Genomic DNA, 26,903 nt, shown 5'->3' with positions numbered 1-26,903 from the left:
CATAAACGTCACTCTTGCCTCGATCGTCCCGAAAAATTCCTAACCTTTGACATCACCCTCCCACCCGAGACGCGAACCAACCTGTCACCTGATAAGCGAGATGACATTCCACTCGCCACGCCGTATCGCGCATGCTTCGTACCTTCCCCTTATCAGTAGCCCATATCAGCAGCAGGCGCACTGAATCGACCCCCCTCGCCGGCGCTAGAGCGCTGCTGAGTGCCATGGTGGCTCTCTCGTCGTCGTCGTCATCACAAAGAACCACTGCACGGACGGCTCGACTCAACAGTTCTCTAACGTCATCGGTCGCCGTCAGTTCCATTCTTATCGCGGTCCGAGTCGAGTCGGTGCTTTAACTTGCAGAAAGGCTTCCCCGCCCTTCGCCAGCGGTTCCCAGTAAGGGATTCTGTACTGAAACGGGTTGCCGGAACGGTGGGTGGCACGCGCCAAACAGTGGGAAAGAGTGGAGACAGTTGGAAAACCACCCCCAAACCGGACGGCACTACACAACCGCACAACGCATATTGTAGTGCAGCTGGTGAAGGCCTAGCCCAGGGGGAGTTCGCAGCTTGGAATGGCACGCAGTGTGAGGCGGTGGGTGGTGAAAATTTAACACCCATCTATCGGGAGCCTTGAACCAGAAGGTGCACAAGTGAAGGAATAGCAACCACAATAGTGGGAAAGAAAAAGAAGAAGAAGAAGGATTGGCAGTCAGATCAGCAGCGGTCGATTGTTGTTTTGGGTGAAAGTTGGATAGTGTGCTCCTTGTTGGCATATCTGTTGTGGGGAGTCCTGTCGCTGTGCTCGGAGAAGGGTGGTGGATAGTTGGAAGGTGCAAGCAGGGAGAACGAAATATGTTGGATTGGTGCACTCTCTCGTTCTAGCGAAAGGCACAAAGTGCGGGTTGTGATTTTGAAAATCGAAACAGGCGACTTGGAGCAAAACGAAGTTTCATTGCGAGCGCATTAGATTGCGAAAGAAAGTGGAAGGAGGACTTGGTTTCTCCGGTGGGTGGTGTGCGAAGAAGGAGAAGAAGAAGCGAAAGGAGAAGTTCCTCAAGTGTTTGCGTGCGTTTGTGCAAGTGTGTGCGGGAGTCAGTTGTTTGGCGTATCGACGGAGAAAACAGTGGATTACTTGTGCATGCGGCTGGAGAAATTATTCTGCCATTTCGGTGACGTATGCGGGATATGCTGAGCTATTGGGAATTTGCGAGTAGTAACAAGCAAAAACAGTGGTATGCGAATAAATGCAATTTGCATGCGTAGAGCGTAAATCTAAAAAAATCGATTCAAAACAAACAGACTGGAAGGTTTCTACAACCAATCGTATATATGAAAAAATCTACTAACCGTTATAAAGGTAAGTTAAAATTTGTATTACTTACCTTTTATACGCTTTTTAGGATGATATCAATGAAAAACTTGGCACAAAAGCATCGATAAACGGTTAATCTACAGGTTAACTAGCAAGTCCTCTTTAGGCTGAAAAATATATTAAAGTAATCGACCAATATTCCTGACAGATTATTACGCTTCGGTTTTTCCGCGAAAGGGTCCCCTGCCGCTGCCAACAATATCCGTTTTCATAAAACGGATTGTTGAATATGAAGGTTTTTTTGCACGTAATTATATCATTTTGTTGTATACGCCAAAAAAGATTAGTTGCAGAAATTAAGAACAAGTCCAGGTTTGGTTTGAACTTTTTTTTATTACATGCAACTAATCATATATAGAAATAGTTTGACAATTATTATCAATTAAGGTACATTGATAATTGCCTTCGGCAGCAAAATAAAATGTCCATAAAGAATTGGAGATTTTTCATAAACAATAGGAAATTGTCAATAAAGAAATAGAGATTCAGCAATAAATATATATCAAATTTTCCTAAATAATTAATCCATGAAATCAAAATGTCCCATCGAATACAAAATGTCCATAAATGATTCAATACTAGCGATGAACAATTACAAAATTTTCCATGAACTTCTTCTTCTTCTTCTGAGACATTGCCGCCTCGCAGCTTAGTGTTCATTTAGCACTTCCACAGGTCTCTAAGCCAAGTTACCATTCTTGCCTTCGTTTATCATGAGGCTAACACGATGCCCTGGGTATATCATGAGGCTAATACTTTCATGCCCTGGGAAATCGAGACAATTTCCAATCCGAAAATAGCCTACAAATAGCCTACATATAATGTACTCGTATTTTCCAGAGACCTTGATATTAATTAATCCAGAACTGACTAAATCAGTCATTGATCTGAACGAAACTCAATAGCGTTCAATAATAACATATATTTCGCCTTATGGATGTCTAATTTGATAAAACTAATCTTGTTCAATACCTTAAAAATGAGCTAGATGTCTATGGTGGTAATTTTCAGAATTCGCACACAAACGCACACATACATGCATACAAGTGATCTATTAGTGTCTCAAAACATGCTCACATTTGCTATCTAGCTTCCACTGAAGAATTTTTTGAAATCCCTTTCAATTTTAACGTTTTTGCTTTTCAGAGACACATTTGTACATGCTTCTATATGTTCCTCAATTAAAATCATTTGTTTCTTTGAAACAAATCAGAAAAATAGGCATAATTCCATTTTATATCATTTGATATAATTATATTTTCAATGTCAAAGTGAATTTGTTCCAAATACCATACATTTTATTTAATAATTCACGAGATTTCTTGATAGATTAATACGTAACACACCTGCGTAACGCATACAAAGTGAAATTATAGACACTTCCGAAGGAAGGGTCAAAAACTATCCTATTCGACTAACCTATTTGGCCGAACGATATTTTCGGGCAAATGAAATTTCGATCAGATGGGTATCGGCCTAACGGCTTGTCCGGAAAAACAACTTTCGGCCAAACGGCTTTCCCGTCATTTTGGCAGAAAGTCATTCAGTGAAAGCCATTTGTTCGAATTCCATTTGACCATCCGAATTCAATTTGGCTGAAACGAACTTTTGGTCGAAATGGTTATAGGAACGAAAATGATTTGGCCGAAAATTTTATTTGGTCGAAACTTACATACAGTCGAAAAGGACATACGACCGAAAGGTACATACGGCCTAACTGGCCCAAAGTAATTTGCCCTAATAGGTCAATTGACTGAAAATGCCGTTTTGGTCGAAATTTCCGTATTAGTCTAATGGCCATTTTAGCCACACGTCAATCAACGTTCTCGGTCAAATGAACTTTTCGGCCGAACGACATTTCTGAACATTTGCAAACATTTGCAGACATTTGCAAACTTTCGGCCAGGTGGACTAATGATTAGGTTATATGATACATTTATAAAAATATACTCTTGAGTAATCATGAAGAGTGAGCTGTCACATGACATGTTTCTGGTCTGCAAACAGAAATGTTCCCTCCTACAGTTTTCCCTGGGAAATTCCGTGTTGTCCCGAGAGTGGCTAATGAGGACCTCTTTACAAAGGTTTATTCTACAGAAACCGCGAAGAATGCGCTACCGCTTGACCTGTTTTGATCGAAAGCGGAAATGTCGCCTCCTACAGGGGCACCACGTAAGGTTTCGAGGATGGGGCCAATGAGGCCTTTTGCACTTTGCAGACTCTTCAGACGTTTATTCGTAAGAAATCATGAAGAATGAGCGGTCGCATGACATGTTTCGGATAAAAATGAAAATGTCCTCTCCTACTACTGCCCCGTATAACTGAGCTCCATATAAAAACAAAGCTCCGTCGAAATACCCCAAACGCCAAATCGAAGGTACCCCAACGAAATCTGGAATAATTCCGGAATCTAGGCACCAGTCTTAATGAAATTGAAACAGCGATAAAAACTGGACCTTATCTAAAAATTGCACATTGATCCGTTGAAAGTAAACAAAGGTACGATCAATTTCAAAAAGAAGACCTGAAGATCTTGGCCTTTTGAGTGTTAATAAGCGAAAATAGGATAACAGGTATTTTTTTAATAGCCACGGATATGTGCATGTCAGTGCGGATTTTTGCCGAGCTGCAGAAAGAAAAACTAAGTGTGTATGCGGTATTTCGAAAAAATTCGTTTCAGGTGAAGCGGAACGAAATTCCGCGAAATTCAAAACCTAATGTTATACATTTTTTTCGATTAACGCTTACTACATAATCTTATCCTGATTCGACAAATATTTATTTAGTTTTCTTCTATAAAAATCAGAAATGTCTATCAGAAAACGGAAAGTATCTTTAAGTATTCTATCCTATTTATATGAAAAGTGATCCGACTCAATATTTAAGACGTCAGTTCAGAGTGTAAATCTAATTAGATATGAATTAGATCAGTATGACTTAGTCAAAAAGGCAAAGCCATGGTGCGGACTCCTTGTGAAGTTTATTTAAAGCGCTTCTTTCACATTGATGGTGCGTTGAATTCATTTGAAATATGGCTTTCGTTTTCGAGTTTACAAAATAACTTTGTTTACAATAAACATTTAGTTGCTTACAAGGGGGCTTTACTTGAATTATCTGTTCAACTAACCAACGATTCCTTTACAGTGGCGCTCACGGAGATGCAGAGCATCCCTCGGTCTCTTATAACTATGAGTGTCAAACTAATTTTTCTCTCCTAATAGCAGTTCGTCGAGCTGATTGTATAGAAAACTGTGGGTTTCCGAACCTCATTGAAAAATGTCAAATTTGGAAGGAAATGATAACCTTTAGGTGCAACGTTTTGAATGAGAAAGTAAAAATTATTTCTTCATATCTGGCAAACTGCTGCCATAAAAACTTTGCAATCACATTTCTAATATACAATCTGAAATACATATCTTTGTGCATTTTAGAAAGATGGAGAGGATTATTCTAGTGAGCAAATGTATGCTATTAACATCTCTCTATCTGCATTTACGCCTGGCAGATGTGAATATATAAATGAGTATCCCGGTAGTTAAAAAACAAAATCGTTGCATTAATTTTCTAGATTCGAATTAGCACAATACCATAAGCTGATAAGACAATATGGGGCCGAACACTAAATACATAGGCATTTTTTTCTGGGTTTTTCAACATCCCACCCCCTCCCTCCTACCAACATGTAAGATTTTTCCCATAGAAATATTTTTTATTTACATGGAGCAATAAGAAAAATAGTAGACTCCCCTCCCCCAATAAGTGCTTACATAATTAGAGTACGACCCCATATGAAGTATGCTTCAGCATAATTACATAACTCTTAAGTGAAATAAGGTTTTTCTTACAGAATTTGAATCCAAACACAAAAAAAAATCTAACATTTTTTTATATATCTACTGATATAAAACTGAACTGATTTTAAACTGAGCATATTCGGGGGCACACACTGCATGATGAATGGGGTATCACCTTGTCGCCAATGGTATATAAACGGGAATGCGGCAATATATCACAGACTGCTTCTTCTGTTACTATAACTTTATTGATCACAAAGAAGTTATTTGACTTCAGAATTGCGTACATAATGTAAAACCAATTCAATATAAAATCCGCGGAAAAAAAACGTTTCGTTTCGAATCAACATTGACATTTTAAATTTCGTTTCGTTTCGTCAGGAAAAAGTGTGTTATCGCATACCCTTAATATTTATCAGGCTTCTCATGAAAATTTCTTTTTTTTTTGATATAAGAATATGAAATTGAGCTCATAGAAATCATGAGATAGTTGATTTCTATTCTTTCATTGCATAAATATTTACCACACATGCTTCCATCAATTGGTTCCCTTTGCAATTGCGATTGTTCTGGTCAATCACGGAGTAGTAACTACGAAACGCACGGTCACCATGCATATGCTAATGCTCATGCTGCAAGGTAAGTTCTGGTCCCATGAATGGCTCGACGTGCTTGATTACGCTTATCTCCAGCATTTCGAAGTGATCCTCCGACTTAATCCTAGTCGATACTCACAGGGATCAACGATTTTCTCGAAATTAAGAAAACCTTATCATCAATCACCATTACTTCATCACCAAGGTTTCGACTAATTTTGACAACCTGTTCTAAGTGCAAATCGCACAAATACTATTGTCAACCATCAAGATGCGACTTTTTGACCGAAGGAACTACCCCAGTCAACATTTTGGTACCTATATCTCTTGATATAGATTATCATATAAGAACCAACTTAATCGTATATAATGCACAGATTGGCTATATACGTACCAATGTGGAGGCGATATAGGTACATACGAGTTTTATTATACGATTTTCGACATCATAAGAACAGTATTACGATTATACATAAAAATATGAAAAATAAAAGAAATCTTACCAACACCAAGTCTCGAACATGCGATCTTTGGATTTGCAGGCGGATATTCTACCACTCCACCATACTGCACATCTTGAAGTAATTCGGATTTTTGTCCAACATAAGCTACACAATTTATATCTTTACAACTGCTGAATTGGTTTCGATTGTATTACGATTCACATAGACATTCATTCGCACTCATATAGGATATTGCAAGGAGTATAAGTCATTACGAGTTTTTATTCACACAATAACGATTGATTTTCACTACGGTAAAAATTATCGTAACGATGCATTCAATACAACATCCTTCGACAATAATCTGACAGAGTTCGATATTCAATGCGATTCAGATTTTTGATGGACGTAAATGCGACTTTATTTGCTGTTTGTTATACGATATGTGGTTTACTGGGACATTACTTGTGCAGGTAATGTACATCTCACTACAATTGAAGCCATTATGTTTTTTTTTTTCACCTGATGAAGCAGAGCTTGCCGTGCCTTCTGCGCCACTTCAAATTTCGTTTCTAGGCAGAATTAAGTTCACATATCTTGATGGTATTCAATATTGCAATTCTGCACGACTTTGGTATGATTTACTCATTTACTCTTTTAGTTCACTGTTTTCTTGAAATTTCTACTCATATTTTGCCGAAAGCTGGCTTATTCTGCCTCGTTTGTCTTTGGGCTAGCCTTTATTGAAATTTTTCTAAAATCGTTCGACTACGGTATGTAATCGGAAGCTTTTAGGATTTCTTTGAAAAAGAGACATGCATCATCGCAGGATTTAATTTTAACAATATATTTCAAAGGAATATGCTACACTCGACCCATTTCTGCAAAATTACCGAAAACAAAGATCTATTTCATCAGTTTTTGCATTCAACTTCACTGTCCATGTTAGTTGTAAGCAACTGACTGGAATTCGAAAAAAATCGGTCAAAATTATTATATTACCCAAGTAATATTTTAAGTTTTATAATGCTCTACAAGAGTGTTATAAAAGCAAAATGTTACTAGGGTATATGTTCTTTTTTTCTTCAAAATGGTGTTATTTTTATTTCGCAGCTTTTTTTATGAATTTTTCGGCACAAATGAGAATAGTCCGCATTAATATCAATGTAATGCCCTGAAAAGTTGTGGAACAGAATGTGCTTACATTCTGCACTGAAATTATCGTGGCTCAAGTAACACAGTTTGGTGTATGAAAGTGAATGATACTTCTTAGACACCTTTACGTGAGGGTAAGTTCATTGCCAGCTATATTGGTACCGTTACCCTACTTCCATAATTTTACACGTTTATATTTTATTATTTTTATCCACCCAGGTTTTTTTTTACACGGTTGGTATTCATTAATTCTTTGTTAACCCGAACTTTCACAGCTTCTTAAATACCACCTGAATTTTCTTTGATTTTTTGTGAATTTTTTCGTGGGGTTAATTGACGCTGAAAGTCTTAAACGACTAAAGCCAAACCGTGTAAAAAAACCTGGGTGTATCCTTAAATTTTCATATTATTGTGTTCTATCATTTTCATGTTTTTGTATTTTTATATGTATTACAATATTTTCATATTTCTTCAAATTTTATATTATACATGCATATTCAATATTTTAAAACTTTTATGTTTTCATATTTTTGTATTTTCGTATCTTTAAAATATTATTTTGCACTTTCATATTATTATATTTTTATACTTTCACATTTTCATATTTTCATGCAATTTTTTTTCATATTTTTATGCAAATTTTTTCGTGACGTACTTTATGGATCTTCCCATATTTATAAATGAAAAAGAAATTTCGGATCATGTCATTGATTAGGCAGCAGCCAAAGTAAATCAACGGCTGGATTGTAATAATGATTCTACAGGGGTTAGACAAAAAGGTTGAGATAGGCAAAAAATTGTCGAAGTTCAAATCAGCATTACTTTGCGTAGAATGATCCGATTTTGATCAAACTGGGACCATCGGACTTGGAAACTCTACTCGTATACTGGCCTTATGTGAAACCTCTGATTGGCCCGTGGCCACCGGTGGTGTTCCGGGTTTTCCGAGGGTATGTTTAAAATGCATTTTTTATGCTGCTTTTCATTTTATATGACGTTTGCTGCCATCATGTTTTATGTTTTTCCCAGAAACTAGAACTAATATGCTGACCAATGCTGGCTGCAGATCGAAAATCCGTTAGGTATACGCAGAGATATGGCCATTTTCGTGAAAACGATACGGGATTGGCCATACACCCTGAACAAATGTCACTTGCGCAGAACTTCCGGAACCTGTTACAAATTGACCAAAGAGTCTTACACAGTGCTGTCATGGCAAATCATGAGCTGGTTACTCATACATTTAAAATTTTGCGCCCTTGGAAAATCCGCCCATCAAACTTTATTGATTTGAAAATTGCGCCCCACGCCTAAATGTGAATAAATTCAATTTAATACTTATTCTAGATCAAACAAAACACGTAATACCGCCAGAGTAACACCAGATATTAGTTTGATGCGTCATATACATCTGCATAAACAAGAATTCATATGTAAAGCACAGACAAACAGACATAACACTCCTCAAATTCCCATCGTTTACTGATTTACTGGTCAATTCAAATAATCATTAGTTGGCCAATCGATCACTCGTGGCGCGTGCATCGTTTTTGCTCGAGTTCAATTGGCATGTTAGAATGAAAGTGAAATTCTAATGAAATAGGATCTCCAAAATATACACTGTGATGGAACGGAACTCCTATAGTTTTCAAAATACCAATGAAATTTCGCTTTCTAAACTCATTGAATGTAATGCATCGTATTATGATTTTTACAGGTTTATGTGCCGACTTCTTTCAAAAACAATTATGTTGATGAGTAAAACATTGATCGAAATTTCAACTGTACTTTGTATTGGATATTTGATTATTTTTCTTGATTACTCCGCCCTCTGTCCAAGTCAAGTTTTTATTGACTATTTAAATCGCCTCCATTTAAAACCAATGCATTTTTATCTAAAAGAATTTATAGAAAACTCTTACTTAATTTAGAGGTCCTACGCGCCTCGAATTGATGACTGCCTAACTTTGACAAGCTAGCCTTTCTAATTACCTCATATCATTGATACATTTTCTAAAGGAAATACCACCAACTTAGAATGCTTTTTTGAAATAGCTTCAAACCAGTATCGAAACTTCTGAAGATATTTTCACTAATTTGCAATGCTTTTAGGAAAATTTTGCACTCTGATCATTTGCTGTAAAGAAAGGCTATGATTTCACTCCGACAACGAACTTTTTATAAAAGGCTCTTAGACCCATAGTATTGTATACCAATCGACTCAGCTCAACAAACTAAACAAATATCCTTACGTCCACGTCCGTTAAATTTCGCCTGCACCCGAAATTTTTTTTTTTTTTTAAGTTTCGTCTCCACAAATTTAGGTATCTTCATTGAACAAACAATCCATAAAAATGCTAGTTTTCACACTCCTAAGCTTTACTTCATTAACAGTTTTACGCCCATGTGTTTTGGACGTTTAAAATGCTTCTGGGTATTTTCAATCGTCTAGTGGCATGTGCTGAGAAATGTCAGTTTGATTCCTACCCTAGTAAAAAGATTTTTTTTCGGCATCGGAAAATTTATCACTAATCAACAAAAGTGTTGCATGAGAGTGCTGTCCGTTGTCTAAGCCAAGACAAATTTGTTATCGTGGTGTGTCACGGTAAAATGAAAACTAATAAGGTGTACCGGCTAAAATTTTAATTTTAAATGTTCATCAATCGACCAAAACAAACTATTCACTATGCATGCCTTTTTTTTTTTTTTTTCCTTCCTAAACAATGGAGGGGGAATCTGCTCAACAGACATCCTGGGTTGACCAGGAAGTGCTGGGTTAGGGGCCACCTCCAATGAGGGAGGCAGGACTGCATCCCCGACCAGCTAAACCGTTTCCATTGCCGCCAAGCCCATCGTCCCTTCGGTACAACCAGAAAGTAATGCTTCGAAGGGGGCCAGTGCATAACGCACCCTCGAGGTTAGCTGCGTGTCCTTGCAGCATCGAACATCGTGACTCGCTTTTTAGAAGAACACCATGGTGTCGTGCCAGCGCATTGCCGGCTTTCCAGGTGGCCTTACCACGCCCTATGTCCTCGGAAGGTGGGCAGGGTCGACTCGCTTCCCTCTGCACGACTGGTATCAAGAATGATGATGCCGCGTGCACCCCAAATTGACCTTTCTGCGATAGGGCCTATTCGCCAGCACACAGAGGGACTTGCCGACGCGGTGCCTACGCCTGCCCCAGCCTTGACGAGGACCCCTTTCCGTCCTCGGGCTCGGAACCCGCCCGGTTGACCGACGCCGCGAAAGCGACGATACCATGTTGTTCTTCACGCGGCCACTTGTTCGATAAAAGGATCGAGTTCGACCACAGGGCACCGGTATGACCCATGAAGCCGACTCCGAACCCTTGGACCACCTCTTATTTGCGCCTGAACTAGCCATTCCTCGAGTCCACGCGCCACCTTCTGTGTAGGTCCGAGACGATTTGGACGATAGCCGATAAAACGGCGTTCCAGCCAACTTCATCTTTACACATCCTCCGGACTAGGTTGTCCGGGGTAGTGTCCAGACCACATGTGGCAAGCATGTGGTCACGCATTGTGCGAAAACGCGGGCACACGAACAACACGTGTTCCGCCGTTTCCTCTAAACCTACGCACACCGGACACTCGGGCGAGGCCGAGTGTCCGAACCGGTGTAGGTACTGTCTGAAGCAACCATGGCCTGTAAGGACCTGGGTCAGGTGGAAAGTGATTTCATCATGGCGCCTCTTGACCCACGTACCTATTGCCGGTATCAACCTATGTGTCCATCTACCCTTAGTGGAACTGTCCCACGCACGCTGCCATTTGACCATTGAGGCCAACCTGACAGTCCTACGGATGCCTCTCGTGCCGCGCATTTCGAAGCACTCTATGTCTTCACCGATAACTATATCGATAGGCATCATACCGGTGATGACGCAAAGTGCATCGTGCGACACGGTACGGTACGCGCTCGCAACTCTTAGGCACATGAGCCTATACGTACTTTCTAACTTCGTTCTGTAGCAGTTAATACGCAGGGCCAAGCTGGCCCCCCATACCTCAGTATGGACAGAGCAACGCTAGCCAGAAACTTGCGCTTGCTGGCATAAACCGCAGAGCTATTGGACATCATCCGGGACAATGCCGCTATAGCTGTGGAGGCACGCTTGCAGGCGTAATTGACGTGGCTACCAAAGGTGAGCTTATCGTCGATCATTACCCCCAAGAGTTTGATGGAGCGTTCAGAGGTGACCGTGTAGTTGCCTGCCCTTATCACCGCTTGTTGCTCCGACTTTCGGTTGTTAACAACAACCACCTCAGTCTTGTGGTGAGCCAGTTCTAACTTCCTGGAACTCATCCACTCCTCCACAATTGCGATCGAGTGGGCTGCAGTCAATTCCACTTCTTCGATCGATTCGCCGTAGACCTCCAGCGTAATATCGTCAGCAAAGCCGACGATTGCCACGCCCACCGGGAACTTCAACCTCAAGACACCGTCGTACATGACGTTCCATAACACCGGACCCAGTATGGAACCTTGCGGAACCCCTGTGGTTATGTCAACGCACTTCCGACCCGCCTCCGTGTCGTATACCAGTACTCGATTCTGGAAGTAGCTTCCGAGAATCTTGTACAGGTACTCAAGACGCAGGAGCACATCTGCAATAGCTGCCCAACTGGCACTATTGAAAGCATTCCTCACGTCGAGAGTCACTACTGCACAATAGCGAACTCCCCTCCTCTTACGCTGGATAGCTATCTCCGCGGATTTGGTAACCGACAAGATAGCGTCTACGGTCGACTTACCCTTTCGGAAGCCAAACTGGTTACTCGATAGACCATCCGCACCCTCCGTGCGTATCAACAACCTGTTGAGGATGATCTTCTCGAGCACCTTCCCTGCCGTGTCAAGCAGGCATATTGGTCTATATGCCGACGGATCCCCCCGGTGGTTTTCCCGCTTTTGGCAATAGGACCAAGCTCTGCCTTTTCCATGCTTCAGGGAAGACTCCCTCGTCCAGGCATCTCTGCATAACAGATCTGAACATCTCGGGAGCCTCGGCAATGGCCGCTTTGATGGCCAGGTTCGGAATACCATCCGGTCCTGGCGCCTTACCTACACTAAGGGACTGTGCAATCCCTGCAAGTTCCGCCACCGTTACTCTTCCCTCGTCGGCCACCCTGGCCCGTGGCAGCTCCACAAAGGGAGGCCAGGGACTTGGGTCGTGACGTGGGAAGCGCCCGCGATGATCCTCTCCAGCATCTCTGGAGACCGCTCTGTAGGGCCATCGCCCCACGTGTCTTAGCCATTACGACCCTATAGGCGTCACCCCATGGATTCGCGTTGGCACTTTGACACAGGCCCTCGAAGCAGGCTTTTTGCTTGATCTAATCTCAGTCTTCAGAGCGGCTCTAGCAGCCACGAACGCCACCCGTCGTTCAACACGCTCCTCTTCTGTGCGTGCTCGCTGCATCCGCCTCCTTGCCCGTAGGCAGGCGCGGCGCAGGTTCGCAATTGCTTGAGTCCACCAGTAAGCCGGTGGTCTCCCATTCCTAGGGTGGACTTTCCTAGGCATGGTGGCATCGCATGCACGCGAGAGTACTGTTACCAGCTGCTCGCCGCTCAGACCGAGAGTATTGTGCTCGCGGCGGAGCGCTTCTTAAACACCTCGTCGTCGAAGTATGATGTCTTCCACATACGAGGACTAGGCCTCGCCCCTTCTTCCGTCCGCTGAATGCTGGTCGTATAGTCGATACTGTAGCGAACCGCCAGGTGGTCGCTGTGAGTGTAGCCATCATCTACCCTCCAGTTCGAACTACTCGTTTGGCCAGGGCTCCAGAACGTAACGTCGATAATCGACTGGGCACCGTTCCAGCTGTAGGTACTTTTGGTACCGACATTAGCCAAGTCCACATCCAACATGGCCAGTGATTCCAGCAGGATCTGCCCCGTTGATTCGTGGATCGGCTTCCCCATTCCACGGCCCAAGCGTTGAAGTCCCCGCTATCACCACCGGCCTACGCCCCATCAAGTTAGCCGTCAAACAATCTAGCATTCGACCGAACTGCTCGATCGACCATCGAGGAGGCGCATAGCAGCTGCAGAAGAAGACCCCGTTGATTTTGGCAATGACGAAGCCCTCGTGTGTCGAAGACACCAACTCTTGGACTGGGTATTTCCCCGTTGTCTATGCATGCCTTAGAGCAATTAAATTGTACTCCAATTGCTACTAAGGCCGCCCTCACATGACTCACAAGACCGCCCAACTCACAATGAAGGTCTCAGAGTAACCATAATGTACTCAAGTCGAATCTGTGTCTAACTTCATGGGTTTCAGACGTTCGCTGAGCTCATTATGGATGCCTCGAATCAAACATATTGTACTAAAATTGATTCTATGTGTGCACTACAAAACTCAAAGGATCTATCAACTTACTATGAAGGCCTCAGAGTAAATCAAATCTATGTCCGCCCACTCAAGGGACTCACATTTCACAATGAACACCTCAGGCTCAGAGTAATCAAATTGTACCCAAATCGAATCTGTGTCCGCCTTCATGGGACTCCGATGATCGCTCGATTCACTATTAAAGCCTCAGAGTAACCGAATTGTACTCAAATCAAATTCATGTCCACCCACATGGGACTTAGACGATCACTCATTTAACTATGAGCACCTACGAGTAACCAAATTGTAATCAAATCGATTCTGAGTCATGCCCTCATGGGACTCTAGCGAGGGCTCAAGACACTATGAACGTCTCAAGGCAACAATTTTGAACTCAAACTCATGTATCCGCCCTCATGGGGCTCTGGGGAGCGCTCAATTCACTATAAACGTCTCAGAGTACCAATCTTGTACTCAAATTCATGTTGTTTTCCCCCTTATGGGACTCTGGCGAGCGCTCAATTCACTATGAACGTCTCAGTGCAACAGATTTAGACTCAAACTTGTGCTGTGTTCGCCCTCATGGGACTCTGATAAGCGCTTAAGTCACTATGAACGAATCAGAGTAACAATGCTGTGTCCGCCCTTATGGGACTCTGGGGGGCACTCAATTCAATGAAAAAATTTCAAAACGACTTATCTGGTTTTGTAAACAAAGATTCAAACGCCGATTTGACGAATCTAATGGCACTCCCACGCAAACCAACACCATAACAGGTAGCCGAAGCCTTCACTTACGTGTAGATGGTGATGGTTAGCGTGGGAGTGCCATCAGATTCGTCAAATCGACGTTTGATCTTTATTTACAAAAGCAGATAAGTCGTTATGGAAATTAGGTATTGAATTCACTATGAACGTCTCAGAGTAACAATTTTGTCCTCAAATTCATGCTGTGTCCGCTCTCATGGGACTCTGGCGAGCGCTCAAGTCACTATGAACGTCTCAGTGCAACATATTTAGACTCAAACTCGTGCTGTGTTTGCCATCATAGGGCTCTGGCAAGCGCTCAAGTCACTATGAACGCCGCGCCCACGCAAAGTATCCAGTAGACTCGCCCAGGAAACAAAAAGTTGTCGAATTCCACGCCCCCCCCCCCCCTGGATTGTGTCTTATGGTGAGAATATCAACCTCAAAATTTCAGTTCAATCGCTTGTAGCATAAGCGGCGCATTTGATTAGATGTTTTTTATGGGGCTTTGAGTCAAAATTTATAGGAAAATACACCTCCGACATTCGACATTCGATTTGGAAATTGATTCTGATCGCTCGATAGTTGGTATGTTACAAAACAATTTCACAGAACATTGTACGATGATTAAATGAACTTTGCTATTTTTGAATATTTAATATAAAATGTTGGGTACTTAATCTGCCCATGATTTTATAGTTGATATTTGGAATTACTTGAAGACAAATATCGCAAATCTTAAACAATTTACCCGCAAAAACTTAAATGAGGTATGAGACATGCAACTTATCGATGTTACAACGATTGAATTACCGTAGTAAATGCGAAAGTAAGTTAAATTAGCTGAAATTTTGAAAGGTTATTATGGGCGGTACTGTTCACATTTTACATGTAATTGAATTTAAGATCTTAGGGGGGTCTGGCCATGTATACCACGATGCAAATTGTGCCTTTTTTCGGAAGAAATGTAGAAAATATATACATGCTTGCTTGTACTGAATGTATCCGCATAACAATTTCATTGAAAATTTTCATAACTTCTTTAATCAAAAATAAATTATTTTTATGAAATAATTAGTTCAATGGCTTATGTCTCTACTCATTACTAGAGCAATCCACATATTTTTTGTAGATTTTGACCCCTCTTCCTATGTCCCCAACGTGTTTTTCTTGAACAAAAAACCGTACTATCACACTTCACATATTTTTGGTAGTTTTCAACCAAGTGAAAATGTTTTGATGCCAATTCAGGATTCTGTTAGCATTGGTTCCACGATGTATGATTAAACTTTCAACTTTTGTATCTTCAAGTCCAGAAAACCTTTTAATATTCAATTAGAGGTAGAAATTCTTTTCAAATATGATTTTCCCAACTATAAGAAGTTTCTACGAAATCGCAAAGTCCTGCTCCTAATAGCTGAAGTCTTTACAATATCACTTATTTTTCTAAATTTTATCCGGGTTTCTAACAATCTACTTCTATTTATTGTGGATTGAAACTAAACTATAAATTGTAGGTTTATTAAAATAATTGAATTGATCTCACTACGACCACCCCCAAGGATTCAAACGAACGCTCATTCTACTATCGCCTTAGAGAAACCTAATTGAACTCAAAATGCTACTGTGCCCGCCCTCATGGACTCAGACGAGCGCTCAATCGACCATCATCACATGAGTGCAACCAAATTGATCTCATATCGACACTGTGACCGCCCCAAGCATTCAAACGAGCGCTCATTCTACTATCTTCTTAGAGAAACCAAATTGAACTCAAAATGCTACTGTGCCCGCCCTCATGGACTCAGACGAGCAGTACAACGAAATTGATCTCATATCGACACTGCGACCGCCCCAAGGATTCAAACGAGTGCTCAATCTGCTATCTCCTTAGAGAAACTAAATTGAACTCAAAATACTACTGTGCCCGCCTTTATGGACTCAGACGAGCGCTCAATCCACTATCATCACATAAGAGCAACCAAAGTGAACTCATATCGACACTGCGCTCGCCCTCATTGACTCAGACGAGCGCTCAATCCACTATTATCACATAAGTGTAAACAAATTGAACACATATAGACACTGCGACCGCCCCCAAGGATTCAAACGAGCGCTCATTCTACTATCTTCTAAGAGAAACCAAATTGAACTCAAAATGCTACTGTGCCCGCCCTCATGAACTCAGACGAGCGCTCAATCCACTATCATCACATGAGTGCAACTAAATTGAACTCATATCGACACTGCGGCCGCCCTCATTGACTCAGATGAGCGCTCAATCCACTATTATCACATAAGTGTAAACAAATTGAATACATATCGACACTGCGACCACCCCCAAGGATTCAAACGAGCGCTCATTCTACTATCTTCTTAGAGAAACCAAATTGAACTCAAAATGCTACTGTTCCCGCCCTCATAGACTCAGACGAGCAGTACAACGAAATTGATCTCATATCGACACTGCGACCGCCCCAAGGATTCAAACGAGTGCTCAATCTACTATCTTCTAAGAGAAACCAAATTGAACTCAATATGCTACTGTGCCCGCCCTCATGAACTCAGACGAGCGCTCAATCCACTATCATCACATGAGTGCAACCAAATTAAACTCATATCGACACTGCGGCCGCCCTCATTGACTCAGATGAGCGCTCAATCCACTATTATCACATAAGTGTAAACAAATTGAATACATATCGACACTGCGACCACCCCCAAGGATTCAAACGAGCGCTCATTCTACTATCTTCTTAGAGAAACCAAATTGAACTCAAAATGCTACTGTTCCCGCCCTCATGGACTCAGACGAGCAGTACAACGAAATTGATCTCATATCGACACTGCGACCGCCCCAAGGATTCAAACGAGTGCTCAATCTACTTTCTTCTAAGAGAAACCGGATTAAACTCAAAATGCTACTGTGCCCGCCCTCATGAACTCAGACGAGCGCTCAATCCACTATTATCACATAAGTGTAAACAAATTGAACACATATCGACACTGCGCTCGCCCTCATTGACTCAGACGAGCGCTCAATCCACTATTATCACATAAGTGTAAACAAATTGAACACATATCGACACTGCGACCGCCCCCAAGGATTCAAACGAGCGCTCATTCTACTATCTCCTTAGAGAAACCTGAATGAACTCAAAATGCTCCTGTGCCCGCCCTCATGGACTCAGACGAGCAGTACAACGAAATTGATCTCATATCGACACTGCGACCACCCCAAGGATTCAAACGAGTGCTCAATCTACTATCTTCTAAGAGAAACCGGATTGAACTCAAAATGCGACTGTGCCCGCCCTCATGAACTCAGACGAGCGCTCAATCCACTATCATCACATGAGTGCAACCAAATTGAACTCATATCGACACTGCGGCCGCCCTCATTGACTCAGATGAGCGCTCAATCCACTATTATCACATAAGTGTAAACAAATTGAACACATATCGACACTGCGACCACCCCCAAGGATTCAAACGAGCGCTCATTCTACTATCTTCTTAGAGAAACCAAATTGAACTCAAAATGCTACTGTTCCCGCCCTCATGGACTCAGACGAGCAGTACAACGAAATTGATCTCATATCGACACTGCAACCGCCCCAAGGATTCAAACGAGTGCTCAATCTACTATCTTCTAAGAGAAACCGGATTGAACTCAAAATGCGACTGTGCCCGCCCTCATGAACTCAGACGAGCGCTCAATCCACTATCATCACATGAGTGCAACCAAATTGAACTCATATCGACACTGCGGCCGCCCTCATTGACTCAGATGAGCGCTCAATCCACTATTATCACATAAGTGTAAACAAATTGAACACATATCGACACTGCGACCACCCCCAAGGATTCAAACGAGCGCTCATTCTACTATCTTCTAAGAGAAACCAAATTGAACTCAAAATACTACTGTCCCCGCCTTTATGGACTCAGACGAGCGCTCAATCCACTATCATCACATAAGAGCAACCAAAGTGAACTCATATCGACACTGCGCTCGCCCTCATTGACTCAGACGAGCGCTCAATCCACTATTATCACATAAGTGTAAACAAATTGAACACATATCGACACTGTGACCGCCCCCAGGGATTCAAACGAGCGCTCATTCTACTAGCTTCTTAGAGAAACCTGAATGAACTCAAAATGCTACTGTGCCCGCCCCCCTGGACTCAGACGAGCAGTACAACCAAATTGATCTCATATCGACACTGCGACCGCCCCAAAGATTCAAACGAGTGCTCAATCTGCTATCTCCTTAGAGAAACTAAATTGAACTCAAAATACTACTGTGCCCGCCTTTATGGACTCAGACGAGCGCTCAATCCACTATCTTCTAAGAGAAACCGCCCACTCTCACTGACTCAGACGCGCGCTCAATCTACTATCATCACATAAGTACAACCAAATTGAACTCATATCGACAATGCATCCGTCCTCATGGGCTCAGACGAGCGCTCAATCTACTATCATCACATAAGTTCAACCAAATTGAATTAATATCAATACTGCGCCCGCCCTCATTGACTCAGACGTGGGCTCAATCCACTATCACCACATAAGTGCAACCAAATTGATCTCATATCGACACTGCGACCGCCCCAAAGGATTCAAACGAGCGCATATTCTTAGAGAAACTTAATTGAACTCAAAATGCTACTGTGCCCGCCTTCATGGACTCAGACGAGCGCTCAATCCACTATCATCACATAAGTGCAACCAAATTGAACTCATATCGACACTGCGCCCACCCTCATTGACTCAGACGAGCGCTCAATCCACTATCGTCACACAAGTGTAAACAAATTGAAGTCAAATCGACGCAGCGCCCGCCCTCATGGACTCAGACGGGCGCCCAATCCACTATCATCACATAAAAGCAACCAAATTGAACTCATATCGAAACAGCGCCCACCCTCATGGACTCAGACGAGCGCTCAATCCACTATCATCACATAAGTGCAACCAAATTGAACTCATATCGATACTGCGCCCACCCTCATTGACTCAGACGAGCGCTCAATCCACTATCATCACATAAGTGCAATCAAATTGAACTCATATCGACACTCCGCCCGCCCTTATGGACTCAAACGAGCGCTCAATCCACTATCATCACATAAGTGCAACCAAATTGAACTCATATCAACACTGCCCCCGCCCTCATGGACTCAGACGAGCGCTCAATCCACTATCAACACATGATTGCAACCAAATTGAACTCATATCGACACTGCGCCCACCCTCATTGACTCAGACGAAAACTCAATCCACTATCAACACATAAGTGCAACCAAATTGAACTCATATCGATACTGCGCCCACCCTTATTGACTCAGACGAGCGCTCAATCCGCTATCATCACATAAGTGCAACCAAATTGAACTCATGTCGATACTGCGCCCGCCCTCATTGACTCAGACGCGCGCTCAATCCACTATCATCACATAAGTGCAACCAAATTGATCTCATATCGACACTGCGCCCGCCCTCATTGACTCAGACGAGCACTCAATCCACTATCATCACATAACTGCAACCAAATTGAACTCATTTCGACACAGCGCCCACTCACATTGACTCAGACGCGCGCTCAATCCACTATCATCACATAAGTGCGACCAAATTGAACACATATCGATACTGCGCCTGCCCTCATTGACTCAGACAAGCACTCAATCCATCATCATCACATAAGTGCAACCAAATTGAACTCATATCGACACTGCGACTGCCCTCATTGACTCAAACGAGCGCAATCCACTATCAACATATGAGTGCAACCAAATCGAACTCATATCGACACTGCGCCCACCCTCATTGACTCAGACGAGCGCTCAATCCTCTATCATCACATTAGTGCAACCAAATTGAACTCATATCGAAACAGCACCCACCCTCATGGACTCATACGAGCGCTCAATCCACTATCATCACATTAGTGCAACCAAATTGAACTCATATCGATACTGCGCCCGCCCTCATTGACTCAGACGAGCACTCAATCCACTATCATCACATAAGTGCAACCATATTGAACTCATATCGACACTGCGCCCGCCCTCATTGACTCAGACGAGCACTCAATCCACTATCAACACATAAGTGCAACCAAATTGAACTCATATCGATACTGCGCCCGCTCTCATTGACTCAGACGAGCACTCAATCCACTATCATCACATAAGTGCAACAAAATTGAAGTCATATCGACACAGCGCCCACCCTCATGGACTCAGACGAGCGCTCAATCCACTATCATCACATAAGTGCAATCAAATTGATTTCATATCGACACTCCGCCCGCCTTTATGGACTCAAACGAGCGCTCAATCCACTATCATCACATAAGTGCAACCAAATTGAACTCATATCAACACTGTGCGCCCACCCTCATGAACTCAGACGAGCGCTCAATCCACTATCAACACATAAGTGCAACCAAATTGAACTCATATCGATACTGCGCCAGCCCTCATTGACTCAGACGAGCGCTCAATCCACTATCAACACATAAGTGCAACCAAATTGAACTCATATCGACACTGCGCCCGCCCTCATTGACTCAGACGAGCACATAATCCACTATCATCACATAAGTGCAACCAAATTGAACTCATATCGAAACTGCGCCCGCCCTTATTGACTCAGACGAAAACTCAAACACATAAGTGCAACCAAATTGAACTCATATCGATACTGCGCCCACCCTCATTGACTCAGACGAGCGCTCAATCCGCTATCATCACATTAGTGCAACCAAATTGAACTCATATCGATACTGCGCCAGCCCTCATTGACTCAGACGCGCGCTCAATCCACTATCATCACATAAGTGCAACCAAATTGATCTCATATCGACACTGCGCCCGCCCTCATTGACTCAGACGAGCACTCAATCCACTATCATCACATAAGTGCAACCAAATTGAAGTCATATCGACACAGCGCCCACCCTCATGGACTCAGCCGAGCGCTCAATCCACTATCATCTCATAAAAGCAACCAAATTGAACTCATATCTTTACTGCGCCTGCCCTCATTGACTCAGACGAGCACTCAATCCATCATCATCACATAAGTGCAACCAAGTTGAACTCATATCGATGCTGCGCCCGCCCTCATTGACTCAAACGAGCGCTCAATCCACTATCAACATATAAGTGCAACCAAATTGAATTGATATCGATACTGCGCCCACCCTCATTGACTCAGTTGAGCGCTCAATCCACTATCATCACATAAGTGCAACCAAATTGAAGTCATATCGACACATCGCCCACCCTCATGGACTCAGACGAGCGCTCAATCCACTATCATCACATAAGTGCAACCAAATTGAACTCATATCGACACTGTGACCGCCCCCAAGGATTAAAACGAGCGCTCATTCTATAACCTCATTAGAGAAACCTAATTGAATTCAGAATGCTACTGCGCCCACCCTCATGAACTCAGACGAGCGCTCAATCCTCTATCATCACATAAGTGCAACCAAATTGAACTCATATCGACACTACGCCCGCCCTCATGGACTCAGACGAGCGCTCAATTCACTATCATCACATAAGTGCAACCAAATTGAACACATATCGACACTCTGACCACCCCCAAGGATTAAAACGAGCGCTCATTCTATAACCTCATTAGAGAAACCTAATTGAATTCAGAATGCTACTGCGCCCACCCTCATGGACTCAGACGAGCGCTCAATCCACTATCATCACATAAGTGCTACCATATTGAACTCATATCGACACTGCGCTCGTCCTCTTGGACTCAGGCGAGCGCTCATTCTACTATCTCGTTGAAGCCACCGAATTGAACTCAAAATGATACTGCGACCGACCGATGGAATCCGACGAGCGCTCAATCCAAAAATAATTAAACGAATGCGTCCGGAAGCATTCCCGCTGCTTTCTGGACGTTTCCCCCATAATTTGTAAACAAAATCTTCCGGATGCATATTTCGCTGAATCTCGCAGCCCGGAACATACAGATCGCATGGTTCCCGCATTGGAATGGCCTCGTCAAAGCGTACCATCATGAAACAAACGCGTCCGGAAGCATTCCCGCTGCTTCCGGATGTTTCCCCCGTAATTTGTAAACAAAATCTTCCGGATGCATTTTTTGCTGATTCTCGCAGCCCGAAACATACAGATCGCATGGTTCTCGCATTGGAACAGCCTCTGAATGCTGGGGATTATTGATTCGAAGCGTACGATTATGAAACGAACGCGTCCGGAAGCATTCCCGCTGCTTTCTGGATGTTTCCTTCTTTGATTTGTAAACAAAATCTTCCTAATGCATTTTTTGCTGATTCTCGCATCCCGGAACAAACATTTCGCATGGTTTCCGCATTGGAACAGCCTCTGAATGCTGAAGATTGTTGATTCGAAGCGTACCATCATGAAACGAACGCGTCCGGAAGCATTCCCGCTGCTTTCTGGATGTTTCCTCCTTTGATTTGTAAACAAAATCTTCCTAATGCATTTTTTGCTGATTCTCGCATCCCGGAACAAACATTTCGCATGGTTTCCGCGTTGGGACAGCCTCTGAATGCTGACGCGTGTTGATTCGAAGCGTACGATTATGAAACGAACGCGTCCGGAAGCATTCCCGCTGCTTTCTGGATGTTTCCTCCTTTGATTTGTAAACAAAATCTTCCTAATGCATTTTTTGCTGATTCTCGCATCCCGGAACAAACATTTCGCATGGTTTCCGCATTGGAACAGCCTCTGAATGCTGAAGATTGTTGATTCGAAGCGTACCATCATGAAACGAACGCGTCCGGAAACATTCCCGCTGCTTTCCGGATGCTTCCCCCGTAATTTGTAAACAAAATCTTCCGGATGCATTTTTCGCTGAATCTCGCAGCCCGGAACATACAGATCGCATGGTTCCCGCATTGGAATGGCCTCTGAATGCTGGAGATTGTTGATTCGAAGCGTACCATCATGAAACGAACGCGTCCGGAAGCATTCCCGCTGCTTTCCGGATGTTTCCCCTTGTGATTTGTAAACAAAATCTTCCGGATGCATTTTTCGCTGATTCTCGCATCCCGGAACAAACATTTCGCTTAGTTCCCGTTTTGGAACAGCCTCTGAATGCTGGGGATTATTGATTCGAAGCGTACCATTATAAAACGAACGCGTGCGGAAGCATTCCCGCTGATTTCCGGATGTTTCCCCCGTAATTTGTAAACAAAATCTTCCGGATGCATTTTTCGCTGATTCTCGCAGCCCGGAACATACAAATCGCATGGTTCCCGCATTGGAACAGCCTCTGAATGCTGGGGATTATTGATTCGAAGCGTACCATTATGAAACGAACGCGTCCGGAAGCATTCCCGCTGCTTTCCGGATGTTTCCCCCGTAATTTGTAAACAAAATCTTCCGGATGCATTTTTCGCTGATTCTCGCAGCCCGGAACATACAGATCGCATGGTTCCCGCATTGGAACAGCCTCTGAATGCTGGGGATTATTGATTCGAAGCGTACCATTATGAAACGAACGCGTCCGGAAGCATTCCCGCTGCTTTCCGGATGTTTCCCCCGTAATTTGTAAACAAAATCTTCCGGATGCATTTTTCGCTGATTCTCGCAGCCCGGAACATACAGATCGCATGGTTCCCGCATTGGAACAGCCTCTGAATGCTGGGGATTATTGATTCGAAGCGTACCATTATGAAACGAACGCGTCCGGGGAGCATTCCCGCTGATTTCCGGATGTTTCCCCCGTAATTTGTAAACAAAATCTTCCGGATGCATTTTTCGCTGATTCTCGCAGCCCGGAACATACAGATCGCATGGTTCCCGCATTGGAATGGCCTCTGAATGCTGAAGATTGTTGATTCGAAGCGTACCATCATGAAACGAACGCGTCCGGAAGCATTCCCGCTGCTTTCCGGATGCTTCCCCCGTAATTTGTAAACAAAATCTTCCGGATGCATTTTTCGCTGAATCTCGCAGCCCGGATCATACAGATCGCATTGGAATGGCCTCTGAATGCTGGGGATTGTTGATTCGAAGCGTACCATCATGAAACGAACGCGTCCGGAAGCATTCCCGCTGCTTTCCGGATGTTTCCCCGTAATTAGTAAACAAAATCTTCCGGATGCATTTTCGCTGATGCTCGCATCCCGGAACATACAGATCGCATGGTTCCCGCATTGGAACAGCCTTTGAATGCTGGGGATTGTTGATTCGAAGCGTACCATCATGAAACGAACGCGTCCGGAAGCATTCCCGCTTTCCGGATGTTTTCCCCTGTGATTTGTAAACAAAATCTTCCGGATGCATTTTTGCTGAATCTCGCATCCCGGAACAAACATTTCGCTTGGTTCCCGTATTGGAACAGCCTCTTAAAGCTGGGGATTGTTGATTCGAAGCGTACCATTATGAAACGAACGCGTCCGGAAGCATTCCCGCTGCTTTCCGGATGTTTCCCCGTAATTTGTAAACAAAATCTTCCGGATGCATTTTTCGCTGATTCTCGCAGCCCGGAACATACAGATCGCATGGTTCCCGCATTGGAACAGCCTCTGAATGATGGGGATTATTGATTCGAAGCGTACCATTATGAAACGAACGCGTCCGGAAGCATTCCCGCTGCTTTCCGGATGTTTCCCCCGTAATTTGTAAACAAAATCTTCCGGATGCATTTTTCGCTGATTCTCGCAGCCCGGAACATACAGATCGCAAAAAAGTTCGAATAATACGTTCCAGGGAGCGGAAATCCCGAAGCGGACATTTTTTTTAAATCTACAGGGGCGCAAAAAATTTAGAAGAATCGTGCAGAGGACATATTTCAAAATCTACGGGGCGCCTCGGGGGGCGCAAAATGGAGGAATTCGTATAGGAGGGCGGAGATCCAGCAGAGGACATATTTCTAAATCAACGAAGGCGCAAAAAGTTTGAATAATACGTTCTAGGGGAGTGGTAGTGGAAGTGGAAGTGGTAGATAATAGTCTAAAGAAGCTATCAACGACTAATCCTTTTATTAGGTGGAGTTAAACTCGGAGTTAAATTGATGCGTTCAGATGATATTTTTACGAAAAAGTCTGAAAAATCACAAATCTCGTTTGATGCACCTCTAAATGTCCATGGATTTGGCTGAAAATTGGTCAGTAGACTCCATTTAAGATACTCATTGAAATAGAGCGGTGGCACTTTGAATCTAAAATACTTTTGAAAATGGTGAACAGATCTAACGTATAAGAAGGCGGAGATCCTGCAGAGGACATTTTCAAAATCTATGGGGAAGCGCAAAATAGAGGAATTCGTATAGGAGGGCGGAGATCTTACAGAGGACATATTTCTAAATCAAGGGGCGCAAAAAGTTTAAATAATACGTTCTAGGGGAGCGGAAATCCCGTAGAGGACATATTTTGAAATCTACGGGGGCGCAAAAAAGTTGAAGAAATTCGTATAGGAGGGCGGTGTTCCTGCAGAGGACATATTTTCATATCCACGGGGGCGCAAAAAAAGTTCGAATAATACGTTCTAGGGGGCGGAAATCCCGAAGCGGAAAATTTTCTTAAAAAAGTAAAAGGAATACATATAGGAAGGCGGAGATCCAGCAGAGGGCATATTTCTAAATTAATGAGGGCGCAATAATGTTCGAATAATACATTTTATGGGGCGGAAATCGCGAAGCGGACAATTTTTTTTTAATCTACAGGGGCGCAAAAAAAGTTAAAGGAACACGTATAGGATGGCGGAGATCCTTTAGAGAACATATTTCTAAATCTACGGGGGCGCAAACAGTTCAAATAATACGTTTTAGGGGAGCGGAAATCCCGTAGAGGACATGTTTTGAAATCTACGGGATATCCCGAAGCTGACAATTTTTTTAAAATCTACGGGGCGCAAAAAAGTAAGACGAATACATATAGGAGGAGAATATTATGTTTAAGGGGAGCGGAAATCCTCCAGAGAACCATTTTTTTTAATCTACAGGGGCGCAAAAAAGTTAGAGGATTTCATATAGGAGGGCGGAGATCCTACAGAGGACATATTTCTAAATCCATGGGGGCGCTGATTTTTTTTAAATTATATTATCAATTTCCCACCTTATCGGCCGCGACGATTTGAAATCGTCGCAAAGCAAATCGTCGCCGAAATCGTCGCCAGCAAAAAAGGCCATAAGATCTGTCAGATCAACTGTGAACAAAATTGTTTGATTTCAATAATCACATTATTTCCCGAAATTTAGTACTATTTTTTCATGCATATTTTCATAATTTGGGTTTGAACTACCACAGATTGAAAATAATGATATTGGCGACGATTTTAAAGGTGCTTAAAAAGTGATCGGCGCGTTTTGTTACCAGCGAAACTGACAATACGTTCTAGGGGAGCGGAAATACCGTAGAGGACATATTTTGAAATCTAAGGGGGCGCAAAAAAGTTAGAGG

The 26,903-nt window shown here is 43.0% G+C and overlaps 1 protein-coding gene across 7 annotated transcripts in view; it reads left to right on the top strand.

Annotated features, from left to right (window-relative positions):
• The first annotated feature begins 308 nt into the window (after positions 1–308).
• The window catches only part of LOC134218493 (kazrin), a 410,880-nt gene continuing 384,285 nt past the window's right edge, over positions 309–26,903 (top strand). For 6 of the 7 annotated variants that reach the window (XM_062697575.1, XM_062697576.1, XM_062697573.1 and 3 more), the window contains exon 1: positions 309–1,359. The gene's annotated coding sequence lies outside the window, so the exon portion shown is untranslated. The remainder of the gene's footprint in view (positions 1,360–26,903) is intronic. The other variant, XM_062697574.1, reaches the window with a different exon arrangement.

This window comes from Armigeres subalbatus, chromosome 2 (genome assembly GCF_024139115.2).
Source record: "Armigeres subalbatus isolate Guangzhou_Male chromosome 2, GZ_Asu_2, whole genome shotgun sequence".
NCBI classification, from domain to species: Eukaryota; Metazoa; Arthropoda; class Insecta; order Diptera; family Culicidae; genus Armigeres; species Armigeres subalbatus.
The sequence above is the reverse complement of the archived record's forward strand: the minus strand, read 5'-3'. Positions and strand labels throughout refer to the sequence as shown.